Source organism: Natator depressus, chromosome 3 (genome assembly GCF_965152275.1).
Source record: "Natator depressus isolate rNatDep1 chromosome 3, rNatDep2.hap1, whole genome shotgun sequence".
In the NCBI taxonomy this organism is placed as follows: Eukaryota; Metazoa; Chordata; order Testudines; family Cheloniidae; genus Natator; species Natator depressus.
In genome coordinates, this window is record NC_134236.1 from 114,018,128 (window position 1) to 114,039,292 (window position 21,165).

General features: G+C 41.8%; 1 protein-coding gene and 1 long non-coding RNA gene across 3 annotated transcripts in view; one reads left to right on the plus strand and one right to left on the minus strand.

The window, feature by feature from the left end:
* Positions 1-21,165, plus strand: part of PPP1R14C (protein phosphatase 1 regulatory inhibitor subunit 14C) — a 66,147-nt gene that overhangs the window by 24,706 nt on the left and 20,276 nt on the right. The gene's annotated exons all lie outside the window — the stretch shown is intronic.
* The window catches only part of LOC141984984 (uncharacterized), a 52,181-nt gene that overhangs the window by 3,556 nt on the left and 27,460 nt on the right, over positions 1-21,165 (minus strand). The window contains exon 4 of the long non-coding RNA XR_012638845.1: positions 7,215-7,394. This is a non-coding gene — a long non-coding RNA (uncharacterized LOC141984984). The remainder of the gene's footprint in view (positions 1-7,214; positions 7,395-21,165) is intronic.

The following is a 21,165-nucleotide window of genomic DNA, read 5'->3' on the forward strand; positions in this document are numbered from 1 at the left end:
TTATCAAACAATGGCACCAAAGGCATTAGGCCAGGATCCTCAAACTCCTTTGAAGGGGAGAGCACCCTCTAACAGAGCGTGTCTTGTGGACCATCTCACTTCCCATTTGCAATTGCGTCAGATCCTTCTGGCAGCTACCTAATATTCCTTTAGAGATGGGCGTTATAATGCATTTTTAGCTCTCCTTTAATGTGACTTTAGCTGGTGGGAGTGAGGAGGTAGTATCATCTTGCCACACATTACTCCACAGATCAGTTACAGAGCCTCTTTGCATTAGACCATTCACCAAGATATAGATTCAAATTATTGTTTATTTCCAGTTGAGATAAATCTCCACAGGTGTACATTGTGCTGCACAGAGATGACCAAAAATAGGGTTACTATCAAAAACTGCTTACAGTCTAAGGGTTCAAGCCTGCAAAACACTTATTACTGAGTGCAGTGTTTCCTTGGGTGAGTGGTCTCACTGAATCCAGTAGGGCTAATTAAGGTAAGTAAACACCATCTGCACACACTTGTCAAGCAATGAGGATCTAAGTGCAGTTTTACATAGTTCACATGGAGATGCCGCCAGACAAGAGGTTTACACAGATAAAGCTAATGGGTGGCTTGTCACACAGGGTCATGTTCATCTTTTAATGGAACATGTTGGCACAGGTTACTGCTGGAGAGACTTGAAAAATCTATTTGCCTATGGTGAGCAGGCCGCTTTTCCTGGTGCGTGCCACCAACCTCCCCAGAATAGCTTTCTCTTTCTAATAGAAGAGAAGTGAGGTGTCTGACAAAAATGACAATTTAAACAACAAACATTCTAAACCAATACCGTGCTGTCTCCAAGTCTGCAAATGGCTCCAGGGCCAGGGTGGTGCTGCCCAGAACTCTTGCAAGCTTCAGAAGAATGAAGGTTGATCATCTGGTCACTTCTCATCCTGGTGCTGCATAGGGGCAACTGAGTTGCAGGATTTGGCTCTGGAGAGAAGGACCCCAAAATGGAGGCCGGGGTTGGATGATGTAATGGAGATGCCTCTGCAGGTCAGACAGAAGGCTGAAGGAAGGGTAGTGCAGCTGAAATCCATGTGTATGCTCCCTTGGTGCAGCCAGGAGGTGCAGATTAATAGATTTTCCTCTACCTGTCTCACTAGCACACTTGGGGAAAGGCTCTGGGGGAGGTTTCAAGTTTAGATACCTGCTAGCCAGAGGCTGATGTGAAATGTGGAGCTCCCAAGCAGTATCCAGAAGTAGCAGCTTGACAGCAACCTCAGCACCTTCCATTTTCCTAGCAGATGTGAGGAAAGGCTGAGAGGTTTGCCTTCTCATTAGGGTATTGCCCCTGGACAGTAGCACCGCCTTCTGTATTATTGTCCTTGGGCTAGTAAATTTCGTTCTCGAACTCTCGAATACTGTATCTGGTAAAATGTTCAAGCCCAAGGGCAGTATAGATGTGGATGGAGGAATGGGAGGGAGGAGGCTTTTTTCTTATCCTATTGAAAGTGTAGTGCAGTATAAATATATAGTGATTATGGAGGGAACTGAGAGGAGAGACACAATGTAGAGGATGAAGCAGAGGACTAAAAGAATAGATTTATGGACAGAGAAAAGGAAGAAATTGATAACAATGCAGAAAAGAAGCCCTGTGGCCTTATAGGAAAGAAGAATAAAAATTGGAGGAGGTGTAAGAAGACTTAAGACCAAGAGAGATGAACTAGCTTACATTTTTAAAAAAGCATATAGAACGGTGATTGTATGCAATAAACATTTGTACTTTTAAACTGCAGAAGGTGAGGCTCTGAGATTGTCAGTACGGGTATTGGAAGCCTAGTCCCCAGGCTCGTGTATGTTGAATATATATATTTTAAATCCAGGTAGAAGATAGTGTGGGATTTGAACGTGGAGCGGGAGGTTGAGACTGTATATTTTGTAAGTGCGTTGTCATTAAACTGCTAGAATAATTCCTCAGCGTTTCATGTCAATAGTTTATCCAATGGTACGGTCATGCAGCACCTGTAACGAATGCAGTTTCATATAATCCTGGAGACTTCATGTCACTTGTCTGGTGAAGTTTAAACTTCATTTTCTCTAGTGAGTTCAGTGACTAAGATGGTTATCATCAAATGAAACTGACAAATAAATGAGTAATAAACCAGCGAAAGGAACAGATTATGCCACCTTGTGATGACATGCATGACACTTCAAGTGCTGTCGGCAAACAAAGCATAGAAGCTCTACTGAGTGAGCTAGAAAGAATGCTTTTGTACTGTGGAATCTGGTTCACTTTTGGAGGCTGCATACCTGCAGAGCCCGCCCCTGTATGTTAAGGGCATGGAAGGAGTTTGTCTAGCATGGTGGATACAGGATGAACAGTGAAAGAGAAACTTAGGATCATAGAAAAATAGGGCTGGAAGAGGGCTTGAGAGGTCTACTCCATCCCCGTGTGCTCAGGCTGGGCTGGACCAAGCTTACCTAGACCATGTCCAGAGGTTGATTAAAGTCTCCTGGGGCCCTGGGCTGGAACAAGGGAGGAGGGGGCAGCGCTGTAATCATGGCCCCACCTCAGTCCTTCCGCCAGCAGTCCTGACCCCGTCTGCCCACAGTCCCGCCCCACTCACCCCCATTCCACCCATGGCCCCACTTGCTCCTTTCCACGCCCTCATTCCCGCTGCGGTCCCAAGACTGGAGAATCTCTGTGACCCCGCTGTGGGAGCTCCTTCAGCACCAGGGCCATGGCAGGGTGACATTTTTCTGGGGGCCCCAGCCCCCACCACTGACTATGTCTGACAGGTGTTTGTTTAGCCCATTCTTAAACTGCCACTTCTCACTTTGCTCTTATAGTTTGGCATCTCTCTCTGATCTATTGTTGATAAAATACTAATGTTTCTTTAGTGTTTGAACATGTCAAAACTATTCACTGTAACTTTTAATTTGAAACTGGGTATTCTATTAATATTACTCTGGGTCTGAAGGGATTTTAAAACCCATCTGCCACTTTGATTATGCTGACTCTCTTCTTCCCATAGAAGTTTTCCATTGATAAAAAGAAGGTATTCTAAAAATGTGATCCCTCACAGATATTAAGTAATGGCACTCCAGCATAATTAAAATGACTAGAAAATGAAGTATGGTAAGGGCATTAAAGAAATCTGGGAGGGACTAGTGGGAAAGGAGCAACTGTACACAATTTAGTGTAACATTTTCATGGTGTCACAACTGAATCATTTTTAGGGGGGAAAAGCAGTTGCTGGATCTTGTCTAGCACTGGGTCACAATGATGATAGAAGGAAGCTCCATAATTGTGAAGACCTCCTAGACTGGTATTAGGCAGTGCTTAAAGCCTGAGCAAGAAAGGATTTAATGTTTGTAGGCAGGAAACCTTTTCCAGACTCAGGCCAGCAGATGAGTTTGCCAAACCATTTCAAATGGAAGGCCTGGAGGCTTTTGCTTTATCTGGTGCCAGTTTGGATTGCCATCAAAACAGGACAGACATGTTTTGGGGAACTAAATAACCTTGGTTGCCTTAATCCAGGATAAAGAGCTAAAACACAGGAGGAAAGAATATCTTAGCATGAATGTCGGGGAACTTTATCAGAATTAACGGCTACATTTTCCTAAAAGTAGGAAACTTTTAAAAACTTCTACTTTGCATCAGATTTCAGTTTCATAAGCCTCTCTCTACACCTCCCAAATGCAGAACTCATGTTGGATATCTTGAACTCAGACCTACAAAGAGAGGAACTAGTTTTCTTTCTATTGTAATATAAGGGCATAAATTGCAACTTTGTCCTGTAAATGGACACAAGGGATCCAAACCCAAGCACAGTATGTAACACTTTCCTGGGTGGATCATACCCCCATTTCTGTTAGAGATCTCAGATGGGGCTGCCTTTTTTACATTTTGGCTACTCTTGCATAGCTTGCCATGTCAATAAAATGTCACTGAACTGAACTGAAATCTTACTAGTATTTCCTTCTTGGCTTAGCAGTACAATGTCCACTTTTAAAATACTTCAACAACAACAAAAAACCCAACAAAACCCAAATGTTAGTAATAAATCAGAAACCTCAATGTGAAATTGCTTTTCAGACTAGATTTGTAATTCTCTGGTTCTAAGGTTTTGTTTTATATAGAGTGAGTGTTTGATGCCCCCTGTTGGTCATGGTTCCAGGTTGTTAGAGACATTAATATGATTAAATGTGTTAAATTGCTTTAATTATATTGCTGTTAAAATGTATTAAAATCTAAGCAACAGGAATAAGACAGGAAAGACTCAGCTTTCTCCTCTCCTTTATCTCTCAGGGGTCCCAGCTTAGCTCTTGTCCCTCTCCAACTGTGTGTGTGTGTGTGTGTGTGTGTGTGTGTGTGTATGCGCGCACTGACGCATGTTTTCTTTACTATTCCCTCTCCACTATGGATCATCAGCAGGGATTGAACCCACAAATTTGAGATCCCCAGCACAGACCTCTTCCACTTCTATCAGAATTCCTGGATTCTCTTCCTGGCTCTGTGAGCACATTTATATGATGTAGTGCCTAGAGGCAGCATAGCCAAATGTAAGGACGCCCTGTTTAGGTCACTTGTTGGCACTGAGTCTGGGGCTTGTGGATATAAAATTATGATCCTCTAATTCTGGGGTAGCTGCAGACTCAGAAACCTCAATATGTGGTCTCACCACTGAAAGTGACACAGACCCCCAGGGCAAACGCTGCATAATATAGCTGCTTTAGCACATCATTAGGTTTGCTCCATCTGAAAAGCAGAGTGGCAAAATAGCTGAGACTTTGATATATTAGAGACCTGAGTCCTAACTCTTCTTCACATGACCTTTTGTAAGCTCTCAGTTGTTTTTCCTACAAAATGGTGAATAATACTAACTTCCCCTGTGGGAGGTATGAAGCATTTTCCACGGATACAGATGCTTTTATTTGCTGGGGGAGGGGAACGGCCTAGCTATCCTTACAGAAATTGCCAAGTCTCTTGTCCTAGCATTGTAAAAATACCAGTCTCCTCTGTCTCTTTATGTGTGGTTTTAAAATGGCTCTGTGGAGCTGTAAGGTTGCACATAGGTCATGTTTTTTACAATCACAATTGGTACTAGGGTTGTCATAACAGTGCTGTGTTCCAAAATGGCATAGGGAAGGGAAGTTGAGTATAATGGTAGCATACTTTTTTCTCCGTGAAAACACTAAAGTAGAAACTTGTATCACCTGTAGGCCTGTAAAGAGGAACTTGCTGTCATTGAGATTGGCAAGGGAGAGGAAGGTGTTTGTCAAAATGCTGAAACAGATCAGGGGAGTGAGGAGTACAGAAGATGTACCACAGTTCAGAAAGCATCTCGAAATGGTGATTTCTACCTAACCTTATGCAGAATGCTTCTAAGTTAGTGGGTTGCTTAGAAGAGGATGCATTGGCTGGAGCAGATGGATCTTGGCACAACAAAACTAGGTGTAGCAGTGTTTTGAGTTGGAATTTTGCATTCACATGAAGAGACTTGTGCACTTTCAACCAGGCTCAAATTTCACTGTTTTAAAACAGTCGGTTCCTGCATTAACTCACATTGTGATGTGAGGATCAAAGTACTATATGGAGTGAGGTACAGTGTAGGGTTTCTGGGTTTAACCGTTACACTTTTTTTGTGTCTGATGGAGAACAAAATATTTTCAAACTTGTTCTTAAACTTTGTTTTGTAGCTAAGATTTTTGCCCTGTCCAGCCCTCCTCTTTGTAATAACAAAACTGTCTGACTTTAATCCTAGTTCCAAATGACTTTCATCCAAATACTATGGTTCATTGTGTTTCTGATACAAAATGGTTGACTTCAGAAGTCAGCTATTTCTTGGCTTGCTGCAGATTACTGTGCTCCATTTTCACATGCTTGTGACTTCAAATGAGTTTGAGCCCATGCTGAGATAGATACTGAAGTTGCTCAGTGAAATTCAGGATTAGCGCTTCAAAAAAGCAGCCCCTTTAATATTTTTTTGTGCTATCATTTCTGGAATGGTAGTTGGTATTGAGCTTGGTAAGATTTCTAAGCTAACAAATATCAGAACTCGTGGAGTTATTTGAAAATTTAATAGAGCTTATTGTCCATCTGCTCTGTCTAGTTTGCCACATGGCAGAGTATAATTAAGCCAGAATACTGACTGAACAGTGCGTTAGCAAAACAACTTGCTCTTGTACATTATAGTGTATTAAGTTTGTTGATATTCATAAAACGTTTAACTGGTCTGAGTTCCATCCAGTCCCCCAACTCAGGTGCTCAAACTACGGTGGTGAGTGCAGTATGGGTGGATAGAAAAGGGTAGTCTGAATCCTAACTGGAGTCCCTGTTCTTTTTCCTTGTACTTCTGTTAGTTGTTTTCTCAACAGATGGGCAGCAGAGCCAATTACAGTTGCCTCTCTTGACATCCCCTGCTGCTACTGCAAGAGTTTGAAATGCAATGCTGTATGCAGATTAGACACTTCAGTCCGTCTTTATTTTGTACACTCATACTGGGCCAAAGCACCAAATAGCTGGCTCTGCCCTTCTCAAACATTCTTTATTTCCATGTGTTCTAAATGAATTTTCTTTCAGTCTCTGATTGTGGAACCGTAAGTCAGTGTCTGTCTACCTCTCTCTTTCCCCCCGTACCCCCCCATATTTTTATTTAAAAAAAGAAAAGAAAAAAGGCCCTATATCATCCATAACTGTTAATTCCCCCTGAACTGTCCAGAATTGTCACTGGAAATGTCAACATACGCTTTCCTTTGGCCAATGATAAGTTTCCAGCAGGATAACTAAGGATTTTTAGTTGCAACCCTTGACTCTTCTATCAGTCCTTTGACAAGTCAAAACTAGGGGAAAAACATGTGGTGGTCTTTTACATATTTTTAATTCAGTGCCCTTTTAAAAATGTTAGCACTTCTTATAGACCGTTTTCAGGATGTTTAAAGACCTGGTAGCTTGTCATGGTCAGCCCGAAGGGGGTTGGGAGGAAAAAGGTGACAGCAATAAGATTCATGTGGCTGCTTCATTCTTAAGGGATATAAAATTTGACTTGGGTTCGTAAGCCCCTGAAGTATTTTGAGAGGAGGGTTGATTGAGTTATGGTGTGTGGACTCAGGAAGGAGGTTCCAGACATGTTTGGTCATGTGAAGGAACTTATGAAAACAGATGTAAGAGAAGGGACTGCACATCTGAGCAATATTTGACGTTTTGCCCCAAGTTCCCTTGATTAATATACCTCTCTCTCCTGTGGGTTGGCTGGAAACAAAGTTGGATTGTCTTTGCTTTCTCTCCTAAGGTTCTGTCTTGAGCAAGTTGGGAGCTGAGTATTTAATCAGTCCTCACATCTTATTCCTTATGGGGGTGGTGGTTTCTCTTCCCCTGCCCCTTGTGGGGAAAGCTGGAGAGCCAGAGGCAACTGCAGGAGAAGGAAAATAATAATCAGGCACATGATGACTGCAGCAAAACGATAAATTCAGCCATAGAACACTGAAGTCCATGACTATCTGGGTGGGGAAGGGAAAATGCCCAGTTTTGAAGCTGTGGAGTCCACAAGGACTTGATTGAGATGAGCAGGGCTAATCATATCTTAAAATTAACTGTTCCAGGCTCTCTGCAGACTCGGGCAGGTGACATTGCATCTGTTTGTTTGGCTCACATTTTCAAGGTTATCTTCCGAACCATCAGGCTAGAAACATCATTCTGATCCTTTTAGAGAAGGAAAGCTGAGAATCTGAAGCATAATTCTGTGGCAATGAGCAAGTTCCTCAGCCACAGAATTAGACTTGCAACCTGGCCTGGGCCTGATTACAAGAGTCAGGTTGGGTTGGATCTGATTTGTGTCCTTTTATTCTTTTACGTAGAGACTGTCCAGTTTGAACAATGTACATGGCAGAGGGGCATTCCTGGCACATGATGGCATATATCACACTGGTAGATGTGCAGGTGAATGAGCCTCTAGTGTGGCTGATGTGATTAGGCCCTATGATGGTGTCCCCTGAATAGATATGTGGACACAATGTGATATATGCCATCGTGTGCCAGCAATGCCACTCTGCCATGTACATTGGTCAAACTGGACAGTCTCTACATAAAAGAATAAATGGACACAAATCAGATGTCAAGAATTATAACATTCATAAACCAGTCAGAGAACACTTCCATCTGTCTGGTCACTCGATTACAGACCTAAAGGTCGCAATATTACAACAAAAAGACTTCAAAAACAGACTCCAACGAGAGACTGCTGAATTGGAATTAATTTGCAAACTGGATACAATTAACTTAGGCTTGAATAGAGACTTGGGAGTGGATGTGTCATTACACAAAGTAAAACTATTTCCCCATGTTTATTCCCCCCCCCCCACCGCTCCTCAGACGTTCCTGTTAACTGCTGGAAATGGCCCACCTTGATTATCACTACAAAAGGTTTTCCCCTCCCCACTCTCCTGCTAGTAGTAGCTCATCTTAAGTGATCGCTCTCCTTACAGTGTGTATGATAACATCCATTTTTTTCATGTTGTGTGTATATAAATCTCCTCACTGTATTTTCCACTGAATGCATCCGATGAAGTGAGCTGTAGCTCACAAAAGCTTATGCTCAAATAAATTGGTTAGTCTCTAAGGTGCCACTAGTACTCCTTTTTCTTTTTGCAAATACAGACTAACACGGCTGCTACTCTGAAACCTTTCATGGGACTGTGTGCTGAACTTGCCCCCACCGTGTAGTGCAAGGACACAAGATTGAGAGCTGCCCTGCTGGTGGAGAAGCGAGTGGCTGTTGCAATCTGGAAGCTGGCAACTCCAGACAGCTACCGATCGGTCGCTAACCAGTTTGGAGTGGGGAAGTCGACCGCTGGAATTGTGTTGATGCAAGTTTGCAGGACCATTAATCTCATCCTGCTCAGAAGTACCGTGACTCCCGGTAATGTGCATGACATTGTGGCTGGTTTTGCACAAGTTTCCCTAACTGTGGAGGGGCGATAGAAGGGACGCATATTCCTATTCTGGCACCAGACCACCTAGCCTCTGAGTATGTTAACCGAAAGGGGTATTTCTCTGTGGTTTTCCAGGTGCTTGTGGATCACTGTGGGCGTTTCATTGACATTAACGCAGGCTGGCCCGGAAAGGTGCATGACGCATGCATATTTCAGAACGCTGGCCTGTTCAGGAAGCTGCAAGCCGGGACTTTTTTCCCAGACCAGAGGATCACCATAGGGGAAGTCGAAATGCCCATTGTGATCCTTGGAGACCCTGCTTACCCTTTAATGCTGTGGCTCATGAAACCCTGCACAGGGAGCCTGGACAGCAGCCAGGAATGGTTCAACTACAGGCTGAGCCAGTGCCAAATGGCTGTGGAGTGTGCTTTTGGCCATTTGAAGGGCCGCTGGCGCTCTCTTTATGGGAAGCTGGACTTGGCTGAAGCCAGCATCCCTGCGGTTATATCTGTGTACTGTAGCCTCCATAATATTTGTGAAGGGAAGGGTGAAAGCTTCACTCAGACATGGGCCTTGGAGGTTCAACACCTGGAGGCTGAAATTGCACAGCCAGAGAGCAGGGCTACAAGGATTAGGGATGCCTTGAGGGAGCAATTTGAGTCTGAAAGCCACCAGTAATGTCTGGTGCTCTGTACGGGAGTTAAGTGCAATGGCTGTTTTTGGTACACTGAATTGTAGTGCTTGTTGCTTTCCTGGGCTAAGGTATATTTTGCTTTATGCATGAATAAAGTATGTTTTCAAAGTGGAAAAACTCTTTATTGAAATAAAAACACAATACCACAATGGCAAGGGGGTGGGGACCGGTTCACTCAGACTTGAGTATGTCCTGATTTCATACTCTGGAATCCTGTCTGGAGTGCTGTGCAATGAATGCTGCACTTCAGGATGGCTATAAGGCATGTTGGGGGGGGGGGGGGGGAGGGTTGAGTGCAGTGGATAAGGGTCACAGTTTTCGTGGGTGGATGGTGAAGCTAGGGGTGTAGGAGGCAGCTGGGGGCAGTAAGAAGCCAGATGTTGGGGAAAGTGGGTTGGAGGGGACATGGGGGTACAAGGGAAAGAGTTTTGGGACAAAGGCGCGAGTGCGGTAGTGCTCTGCCTGCATGGCAATGAGTGCCTGGATAGAGTCCACTTGGCACTTCATTATGCTAATCAGCCGATCCGTACTTTGCTGCCAGAGCACCACGTTTTGCTGCTGGCAAACCTCCTTTTTCTGGCGGATCCTCCTTTCACGCTCCCTCCACTTCTGTGCCTTTCGATTCTCTTCCACAGACTGACGCATCACTTCCTGCAGCATGTCTTCTTTGCTTTTATGGGGCCTCTTCCTGAGTGCTCTGTCTGTTGGCTGGTGATAACACTGGCAGCTGAGATCTCAAGGTTGCACCTGTACAGGCAAAATGCATCACTTAACAGAGGAAGCATTGTACACACCAGACAGAGCAATGCTTCCCCTGGACTTACGGAGGGCAATCACAGTTCATACAAAAACCATACTTTGCCTGTCCCAAAGCAAGCGCGCACAACCCATGGGAGCCCTAGAAATGGTGAGTAAGCACAAGGTCCAGGAGGACTGATTGTTTCATGGATGTACTGTCCTCAGGGTTTCTGTGCCTTGGGGAGAGCCACAGCTGCAGGGGAAACCTACACTGAAGACTGTCACAACATTCTCCACAGGAGATCGTCCTGGAAGATATGCTGAGGGTGACCGGGGAATCAAGGGAGGGTCTTCTACTACAATGCGGCTTCCGCCCTGGCCCATACGCAGCTTGCCTGTGTGCAGCAATGGTCCCCTCGTGGCACAGTGATGCGGACACATTAGCCTGACTGGGACAAGAACCACGCTGGCTCTCCCAATAAACCTGTGCAGGCGCGTTGCCCATGTTCTGTCAGACTTTTGAAGAGATCACAGATGCAGATTACCATGATAGACCACATCAGTGCGCTATTCCGCATCTAGGCATGCATGCATCCCAAATCCTCCTCGCCCAAAGAGCCCGCAACAAAGAACTTTCTTCCCGAAAAAAAGCCGCTTACCGGGAACCCCAAGCACCGGATGCTGTGACTGGCTGCCTTCCTCCTGGCTTAAGAGCTCCTGGCTGCATGATCTAGGGCTTCCGGGGTATCTTCCTCCGCTGGAGCACCCTCTCATGCGTTTTCCTCCTCCACCGAGCCCAGCACAGCAAGGTGGGAGAAGTGTCCATGGTGGTCGTTGGAGTGAAGGTGGGGTTGCCCCCAAGTATCGCGTCCAGCTCTTTGTAGCAACGGCAGGTCAGAGGGGCAGCACCGGAGTGGCCGTTTGCCTTGCAGGCTTTGCAGTAGGCATTCTGCAGCTCCTTCACTTTAACCCTGCACTGCATGCCGTCCCGGTCTTGGCCCCTGTCCATCATGTCCCTTGATATCTGCCCGAAGGTATCGTAATTCCTGTGGCTGGAGTGCATCTGGGACTGCACAGCTTCCTCCCCCCGAACACTGATGAGGCCCAGCACTTCACCATTGCTCCATACTGGGGCTTGCCTGGCGCGTGGAGGCATGGTCACCTGGAAAGATTCGCTGAGAGCATTCCATGCCTGGCTGAACAAACAGGAAGGGGATTTTAAAAATTCCCAGGGAATTTAAAGGGCGGATCTGATGGTTGGTCACCTGAGAACAGGGCAGCAGAGTTCAAAAGTGATGACCAGAGTGGCTAGAACAGGCATTGTGGGACACTTCTGGAGGCCGATCAGAGCGCATTAGGTGTCCACACTGGCGCCGCCGCGCTCCAGCGAGAGTGCAACAAACGTTATTCCTCTCGGGGAGGTGGAGTACCAGGAGTACTCCAGCCACGGAGTCAGAGCTCTCTATGTGCCTTGCCAGTGTGGTCGGGTAGTAAGGTAGAGCGCTCTTGGTGGCTTTATTGCGCTGTAGCCAAGGCCACAGCTGCAGGGATGCTAATATCAAAAACTATGTGGAAGGAGCTTCTTGGTCCTGCCAATGAGAACAGCGATGGTTGAAAGCACACAGTCGTGATTTCCACTTTGCTGGTAGGATTTCAGAATGCTGGAGTGAACACAGATCCCTTGCTAGGGTCTGAATTGGCTCTTCGGTATTCTTATGATGTGCCTCTGGTGGTCAGCTTGTCATGCAGGACTGTGTAAAATTAGTTCTTGTGGCTGATTAACTGAAGAGGGCACAGTTTTCCACCAATTTTGAGAGAGTGGGCAATAATTAATCTTATTCTAAATCTCATATTTTAGTGTTTTAAAGTCCCAGCTCCTGGGGTCATAGAATCCTAGAAATGTAGGGCTGAAAGGGCTGAAAAGGGACCTTGATAGGTCCTCTAGTCTGGTGGTTCTCAACCAGGGGTACACAGAGGTTTTTCAGGAGGTACATCAACTCATCTAGATATTTTGCTTAGTTTTACAAATGGCTCCAGAAAAAGCACTAGTGAAGTCCAAACTAAAATGTCATACAATGACTTGTTTATACTGCTCTATATACTATACACTGAAATTTAAGTACAATATTTATATTCCAGTTGATTTACTTTATAATTCTATGGTAACCATGAGAAAGTAAGCAATTTTTCCAGTAATAGTGTGCTGTGACACTTTTTTTGTATTTTTTTTTCTGATTTTGTAAGGAAGTAGTTTTTAATCCATGAGGTGAAACTTGGGGTACACAAGGCAAATCAGACTCCTGAAAAGGGTACAGGAGTCGGGAAAGGCTGAGAGCCACTGATCTAGTCCAGTCCCCTGCACCGAGGCAGGACTAAGTAATAATCCAGACTGTTGTTGACAGGCGTTTGCCTAACCTGTTCTTAAAACCTGCAATGATGGAGATTCCACAACCTCCCTAGGTAATTTGTTCCAGTGCTTAACTACCTGACAGTCAAACTTTTCCTGATATCTAACAAAAATCTCCTTTTGGAGAATCTAAGTTTTTTAAATAGAAAATCAAATTTTATATTTAAATAGTCTTAGAATCTAGTTAATTTTCAGGGTTGATGTTTTCCAGCTTTTACAATCTTGAGTTAGGCTTTTTAAAAGAAAAAACCACCACCACCCCAGCTCTACCTTATGATATTAGTGGGATCTGAATCAAGACTTTGGAGCACTTAAAGCTAACAGTATTACAACATCCTTATGAAGAAGCTTGAGCTGCGTTACGAAAATTGGCCAGATCAGGAACCTGATGTTTAGGTTCTTCTATGGACTGTGACCACTTAAGGTGTGTTTTGTTTTTATTTTGTGGAACATGAAGTGGCATGGTGCTTCAAATAAAAACGCAGCAATCTGTGTGCCTTATTAGTATAGTTCCATATTCCATACACATAGTAAAATATACTATGTATGAACTGAATGTCAGACCAAGAAGAGGGAACAGTCCATATTTTGTATTGCCCAAATTGAGAAACTTTAGTTGCACTGAAGATTTGCTTCTGCATCTATTACAAGGGATCCTCTGAAATCTGCCCCACCTTTCTTTCCATAAATAACTTCTCTTCACCTTGTCAATTTCTTTATACTTACACAAGTATTCGTATAGTTCTAACTTGCATTTCCCCTCTCCCTTCCAACTGGCTTTTGACAGTTTAAGACAACTGCACTCACTTCTGTTGCCCTCCCCCCACCACTCAGCTCCCATTGCAAAGTGCTGTACTTGTAAGAATACAACTAACTGGTGTAAGAATTAAGTATCTGACTTACATTTAGCATTTGGATAACCTGTAACCTAGATAATGAGTTTGTCCAGAGGAAATTGGGAGTGTACTTTCTATAAGGTTTCTGGTTTATAGTCTTGTAACTGAATAAAAAAGGCAAAGATGCAATGGCATCTAAAAAGACAGCAGCTGTTCCTCTGTGCCATGTCTATGTAGATTAACCTTATTTTCCCTGTGGGGATGTGTTCAGTGAAGCGGAGGGAGGAGGAGGGGGATGGAAATCTTTGTTCCGTAGCCCTTACATGTTGAGGTCTGTTCCTCATTCTCCTTCATAAAGAATTGCCACAAAGGGGCTTTCAAAATAATTGCCTTAAGGCATATTATTCCCATCACTACCCATACACCTCCCCCACTCAACTAAAAGAGCAAAGCCCTTCAAAAGAAAAGTATTGCTTTCTGACACATCAGTGGAGCACCAGATCTTTGAGGAGGGCTATTAGAGGGTACTTACAGCATTTTTCTGTAAAGCCGTCGTGTACACAGTGTTCATTGCCAAATGGAATCTAACTTTCAGAACTGAACTTGTAACAGCATTATTGCTACTCCTAACTTGCCTCCTTTTTTAATCACAGAAATCCTACAAGGATATGACATGGTGTCAGTGCTAATTCATAACAAGGAAAAATGGTCTACAAATATCTGAATAAGAACATGGGTTTGCTCATTAGGGTTGCCAATTTTGGTTGGATGTATTCCTGGAGGTTACATCACATTACATAATTTTTAATTAAAGATTAGTCTCTAACAGGGTGGATTTGATTTAGTCTGGGACTTGATTTAATCATGGATTTCTTTACATAAAAGTGCATTTTTGTTGGTGGTTAAGCTTAGTACATATTCTTAACTCAGATGTCGGTTTCATTTTTAGATGGTACACACTATACGTTTTGAAAGTGATTTTGAAAACTTGTCAGATTAGTTTTATAGCTATATCAGAAAATGAATGCTTGTTTGGTTGGTTATTTCATTAACCAAAGGTAATTGAAGCAGATATTTATGAAGTCATTGGGAGGTGAACTATCTCCAGTTCAATAGGTTAATCGTTAATATTTGGAGGATTTTCTTGCCATGCTGTATTAGGAGGAGATCACTACTAGACAGACATTTAAATTGTTTTAGTTAACTAAAACAACGTTATGTATTCTGGATTTTTTTCTTCAACAGCAAACATAATATTTTAACAAAACAAGCATATGAACTTTTGAATTTAGTTAAACATTCAAGTTTTTAAAATCAGGTTTATTTTTGTTAAAATTGTTTAACTAAAATAGTTAAATGAAATTTAAAAAAAACAAGCAAATAGTAAATCAACTGTCAGCCAGGTCAACATGAGAAACCTAAAATATTGGCTTCTGCAGCTAACTTAGTTGTCTTTTCCAGATTATGAACAAATAGAAAAATGAAGGTGAAGAAAAACAAGCTTTCCTGCTTTTTCAGGTCCCAAATGATTTCTCCATTTGGAATGAATTAGTCCAAAGGAAGAAAATATGCTTTCTGTACTGGCAGAAGAAGCTACTGATGTTAAAAGTGAGATTATCACTTCAACAGTCTCTGAATCCAAGGACTTAAGTGACTTCCACCAGTTCACTGGTGTGGCTTTCTTTAAATCATCATCAGCAAATATATATTTCTTGATGGTTCTTATTCCCAAACTAGATCTCTTATGGCCTGCTGCCATTATAGGGTTTGCCTTCTAGTGAGAGAATGGTATGGTAGATCTCAAATCAATGAAGGCTACACTCAGGCCTCAAGACTTCTGGAATATGCTGCTCAAACAGTTTTACTTTTGTTTCTACTGCCTGTCCCTCCCTTCTCACATTTATCTCCAGACTTCTTCTCCTTGTCCAGATCTATTCCGCCCCAACAATCTTCTATTCATTGAACTTTTTGAAACTTTGCACTTTTAGAGAGAGGTAAGGGATTGACTCTGTGTACACAAATTTGCAGAGGGACAATAGGTTTGAGGTCTCTTATTTCTTACCTCTATATATTTATTAAAACATTTTTGCTGTTGACAAGCATGTTACCTCTGGAGAGACAAATCCACAGTTTGAGAACTGCAAAACTAAGCATCTCTGATGGTATCTTCTAGACTGAGCACTCCATCCCATTGGGTAGATGGAAAGATTAACCTAAAATAATCTATACAGAAACCCCTGGAACCCCATAAAATTGGGTCCCTAATCCATGAACTATTGGAACTCATTTAAAAACTTTTCTTAAACATTACATGAATATATTGTCTCATACTATAAAATTTATAATCCCCATTCCATGATGAGATATCTTTGAACTATAATGTATCTTTAGATAGGTGTGTGTTCCTCAAAAAAGCATGTTATCGAAAAAATCCGATTCAAATTAAAATTTAAAATTTTTTTTAAAAATCATTGATTTTTATTCCTCCTGGTCTCTAGTTCCTGGAGTCTCCAGGAAAATCCTGGAGGGTTGGCAACCGTAGCTCAGATTATATGAAGTGGAGGAATTAGATTTAAGGGAAATTAATGACATATTTCCATACTCTACCCACACTTACTGAAAGGATTACCACAGGTTATTAATTACTTAATGAGTTCTCAGCTGAAATAAACGTGCATTTATAATGAATTCTGTGCATTGTGTAATCAAGGCCCTGTTGGTATATTTTCCTTTCTAATTCTAAAACCAGATTTTGTGAATTTTGGCTCTATAAACATGTCATGCTCCTGTTGATGTGTGTATGGAATATAGATTTAGGGATATTGAAATGATCAGGTTTAAGATTGTTCTTGGGATCTTTGCAAACTACTGGTTATTGCCATCTTGCAATGCCTTTCCATGTAAAGAATTCTCAGGATGCAACTAAGTAGACGTGCTAAATGCACAAAAAGGCATTTAGGACACACTGAATGCCTAAATTGAGGCACTCTTCCAGATCTTCCTTGTTGGCCTAATTTTTCTGGGCTTGTGTGTGTTATGCAGGTCCTGCCTAGTGTTACAAGAAATTTCTATAACTGAAATTCCTCTTTTTTAAAAAAAAAATTGCATGTCTTAATTTGCTTATAATGCTTTGTGATAGTACTTACAAAGTTCTGAAAAAGATCTTTCAGAACTGGAAGAGTGAAATTGCCTATTCCCAATCACATCTGTTTAACAACTTCAGTGGAAATTGTGTCAATGGAATCCAGGTCCTGTGACAGCAATTTTAAAACTTAATTTCTTTACAAGAAAAGATTTTTGTAGGTGTAGAGTTAAGGGATCTAACCACTTTTTTCATGTAATCTTTCATCACTCAATATTGCCCCACCAGACTTGTGCTGTCATCTCTTAAATCAATAGGGCACATGTTAAATGCATTAAGTCAAACAGCTTACAAAAGTCCAAGTTATATCTACAGAGTTATCTGTATCAACCAAATTTCTTCAAAGAATGAAATTTGGCTTGTTTGACAAGACCTATTTTCCATAAAATCATGCTGATAGGCAACTGAATGCATCCGATGAAGTGAGCTGTAGCTCATGAAAGCTTATGCTCAAATAAATTGGTTAGTCTCTAAGGTGCCACAAGTACTCCTTTTCTTTTTGCCAATACAGACTAATACGGCTGTTACTCTGAAACCAAGCGTTCTATTGCTACCCTTAATTCAGTTGACTTTTGTATTAGCTTTTCCATTACCTTTCCAGCATAAGAATGGCCATACTGGGTCAGACTAAAGGTCCATCTAGCTCAGTATCCTGTCTTCCCATAGTGGCTAATGCCAGGTGCCCCAGAAGGAATGAACAGAACAAGTAATCATCAAGTGATCCATTCCCCGTTGTCCATTCCCAGCTTCTGGCAAACAGAGGCTAAGGGCCACCATCCCTGCCCAACCTGGCTAATAGCCATTGATGGACCTATCCTCCATGAACTTCTGTTCTTTTTTGAACCCTGTTATAGGCTTGGCCTTCACAACATCCTCTGGCAAAGAGTTCCACAGGTTGACTGTGTGTTGTTTGAAGAAATACTTCCTTTTGTTTTTAAACTCCCAGTTTTTATTCATTCCTGGGATTGATGTCATTCTAATGGGGCATATAGTTACCTGGGTAAGACCATTTGCCCTTTCTGAATATTGGCACATTAGGATCTCCCTAGCCAGCTTGTTAAGAACTTTTGGATGCAAGTTATCTGGTTCTGCTGATTTTAAAATGATTCTCCCCAGTTACTAATGGACTGGAAAGTAATTTATCCTTGTATGAAAGAAACACATCATCCTATGTCTTTCCAAATACAGAATAGAAGTGTTCAGTGAACACTTCTGCTTTTTCTGCATCATTAACAGTTTTGCTAACTCCATCTAATAATGTGCTTATACCATTGTTAGGATATTTTGTTTCTAAAGTAATTAAAAAGCCGCCTTATTGTCCTTAGACCTACCAGCCATGGGTTGTTACATGATTTCTTTAGCTTCCCTTATCAATTTTCTACACTTCATAACTTCTAATTTATATCAATTGCTATTTCCTCTTTTTTGTTTAATATTACTTTTTTTTCTACTTCTGATTAGTATCTTCAATTTGCTGCTAAACTAGGATGGCTTTTAGCCAAAATCCTCTTTCTTTACTGTGGAGTTATGGCTTTTTGACCATCTAATCAAGTCTTCTGAAAGAACTCCCAGGTCTCAGTCATTTTTTCTGTTTTAAACTTTTCCTTCCAGTCAATTTTGCTCATTATTTTCCTTATCTTTGGGAAATGAGCCCTCTTGAAAACACTAATTATATATATTACTGGTAGGAAGAGTTTTCTGTTTGCCCACATTGAATGTAATCAAGTCATGATCACTGGTCCTTAGGCAACCACCAACTTCCAAATCTGTGATCAATTAATCTTTTTATCTGCCTTAATGAGGTCTATAGTAGTTCTCATATTGGGCGAAATATCTAGTTAGAAAATTCTTATTTTTAGAAACTCTTAAGTCTTACTACTAGCTGCATGAGACCCTCCAACATGTCTCCCAAAGTGAAGTCCCCGTAACACCACCATTTTTTTTCTTGGATGCATTACAGACAGGTGCTTTGAGTGACTTATCCTGTTCTCTAGATTGATTTGGGGGTCTGTAACAGAGCCTCACCATCACCCCCTCCTAGGCTTTGTTAGTTAACACATTGATCCATATGCATTCAAGATCTTGTAGGTTCTGAGTTGTCAACTCTAAAATAAGGAATGGTGTTTTTAATATACACTGCCACCCTCTCATCTTTATCCTTCCTAAACAGGCTTTCTGTTAGGGGGCTCTGAGCCATGAAGGAGTTGAGGGCCCACTGGCACTTCTGCAATACAGATAATGTATCTTTGCAACAACTTGATTGAATCTTCCTTGCCAAGCTCTTTGCTCCCATACACCCCCATCCCCATTAAAATAAATACAGTAAAGATACTTTTTCTCCAAGAAGGCAACTGAAATGTCTCCTCCTCCCAACCCAGACTTCTCCTAACTTGACCATAGGATGGGCCATATATAATTATGGTAAATTTGGGGGAGTGAGAGTGTTTAAGAATTGGGGTTATAATGGGAAATTGCCTTAACCATGGAATAACTACCACTGTTTGTAATCAAACTTCTGAAGTATGTTAAACTAAATTTCCTTGGCTGTTGTCTACAAAGAATTCATGTGACTTAACATGTAACACCTGACATGGGAATAGAATCTAGATGTGTAATATGGCAGTTCAAAGTCTCTGCCAAATCTTGATGTTTGGGGGGAGGGATGGTGAGGAAGGTCTTCAACTAGGGTCCTTGATTTCAAAAGGGAAAACTTTTTTAAAAATTAAGGGAATTAGTTAGGGAAGGGGACTGGACTGAAGAACTCAAAGATCTGAATGTGGATGGGGTTTGGAATTACTTTAAGTATAAATTGCAGAAACTATCTGAAACCTGCATCCAAAGTAAGAAGAAAAAAAATGTGTAGGAAGGGGTTGCAGACTGAACTGGATGAACAAGCATCTCAAACAGGTTATTAAGGGAAAGCACAAAACATACAAGGAATAGAAGGATGGGATGGATCAGCAAGGAAAGCTACCTCTTGGAGGTTAGAATGTTGAGGGAAAAATGGAGAACAGCTAAAAGCCAAGCAGAGTTGGACCTCACAAAGGAAATTAAAACCAATAACGAAAGGTTCTTTAGCCATATAAATAAAAAGAAAACAAGGAAAGAAGAGGATGGAGTGGAGATTGAAGGCTATACTTAAATTATCTAATTCCTGAACAAATACTTTGCCTAAATTTTTAATAAGGGTAAGGAGGAGCTTGGGGACGGTGGCATGGTGACTAATGGGAACAAGGATATGGAAGTAGAAATTACCGCATCTGAGGTGGAAGCCAAACTCAAGCAGTTTAATGGGAGCAAATTAGGGGGTCTGGTTAATCTCAATCCAACAATATTAGAGGAACTGGCACATGAAATTGGCAGCCCAATAGCAAGAATTTTTAATGACTCTGTAAACTTGGGGGGTTGTACTGCATGACCAGAGAATTGCAAATATAGTATCTATATTTAAGAAAGGGGGGAAATAAGTGATGTGGGAAACTACAGCCTGTTAGTTTGACCTCAGTTGTGTGCAAGATTTTAGAACAAATTCTGAAAGAGAGAATAGTTAAGGACAGAGAGGTAAACCGCAATTGGAATAATATACAACATGGTTTTATAAAAGGTAAATTGTGCCAGACCATCCTGATTTCTTTCTTGGAGAAGATAACTGATTTTCTAGACAAAGAAAATGCAGTAGATCTAATCTACCTGGATTTCAGTAAAGCATTTGATACAATTCCATATGGGAAATTATTCGCTAAATGGGAGAAGATGGGGATTAATATGAGAATTGAAAGCACAAGGAGCTGGTTAAAGGGGGAGACTACAATGGGTCATACTCAAAGATGAACTGTCAGGCTTGAGGAAGGGTGCGAGAGGTTTTCCTAAAGAATCAGTCTTGACCAATCTTTATTAACATTTTCACTAATGACATGGCACAAAAAGTGGGAGTGCATTAATAAAATGTGCAGATTATACAAAAGTGAGACAGAAGAGGACCAGAATATCCTAAAGAAGAGGTAGACAACCTTGAAACCTGGAGTAGAAGAAATGGGATGAAATTTAATAGAGCAAAGTGCAAGCCAAGCATGTAGGGAGTAACAACAAGACTTTTTACTATCAGCTGAGGACACATCCGTTGGAAGCAACAGAGGAGAAAGAGCTGGGTATATTGGTCGATCAAAGGATGACTGAGCTGCCAATGGGATGTGTCTCTGAAAAAAGGCTAAAGCTATCCTAAGATGCATCAGGCAAGGTATTGTACAGATAAGGAAGTGTTACCACCATTATATAAGCTACTGGTGAGACCTCATCTGGAATACTGTATGCATTTCTGATCTCCCATGTTTAAAAAAAATAAATTCAAACTAGATCAGGTGCAGAGAAGGGCTACTAAAATGATCAGAGGAATAGAGATCCTACCTTATGAGGCAAGATTTTAGCCTAACAAAAT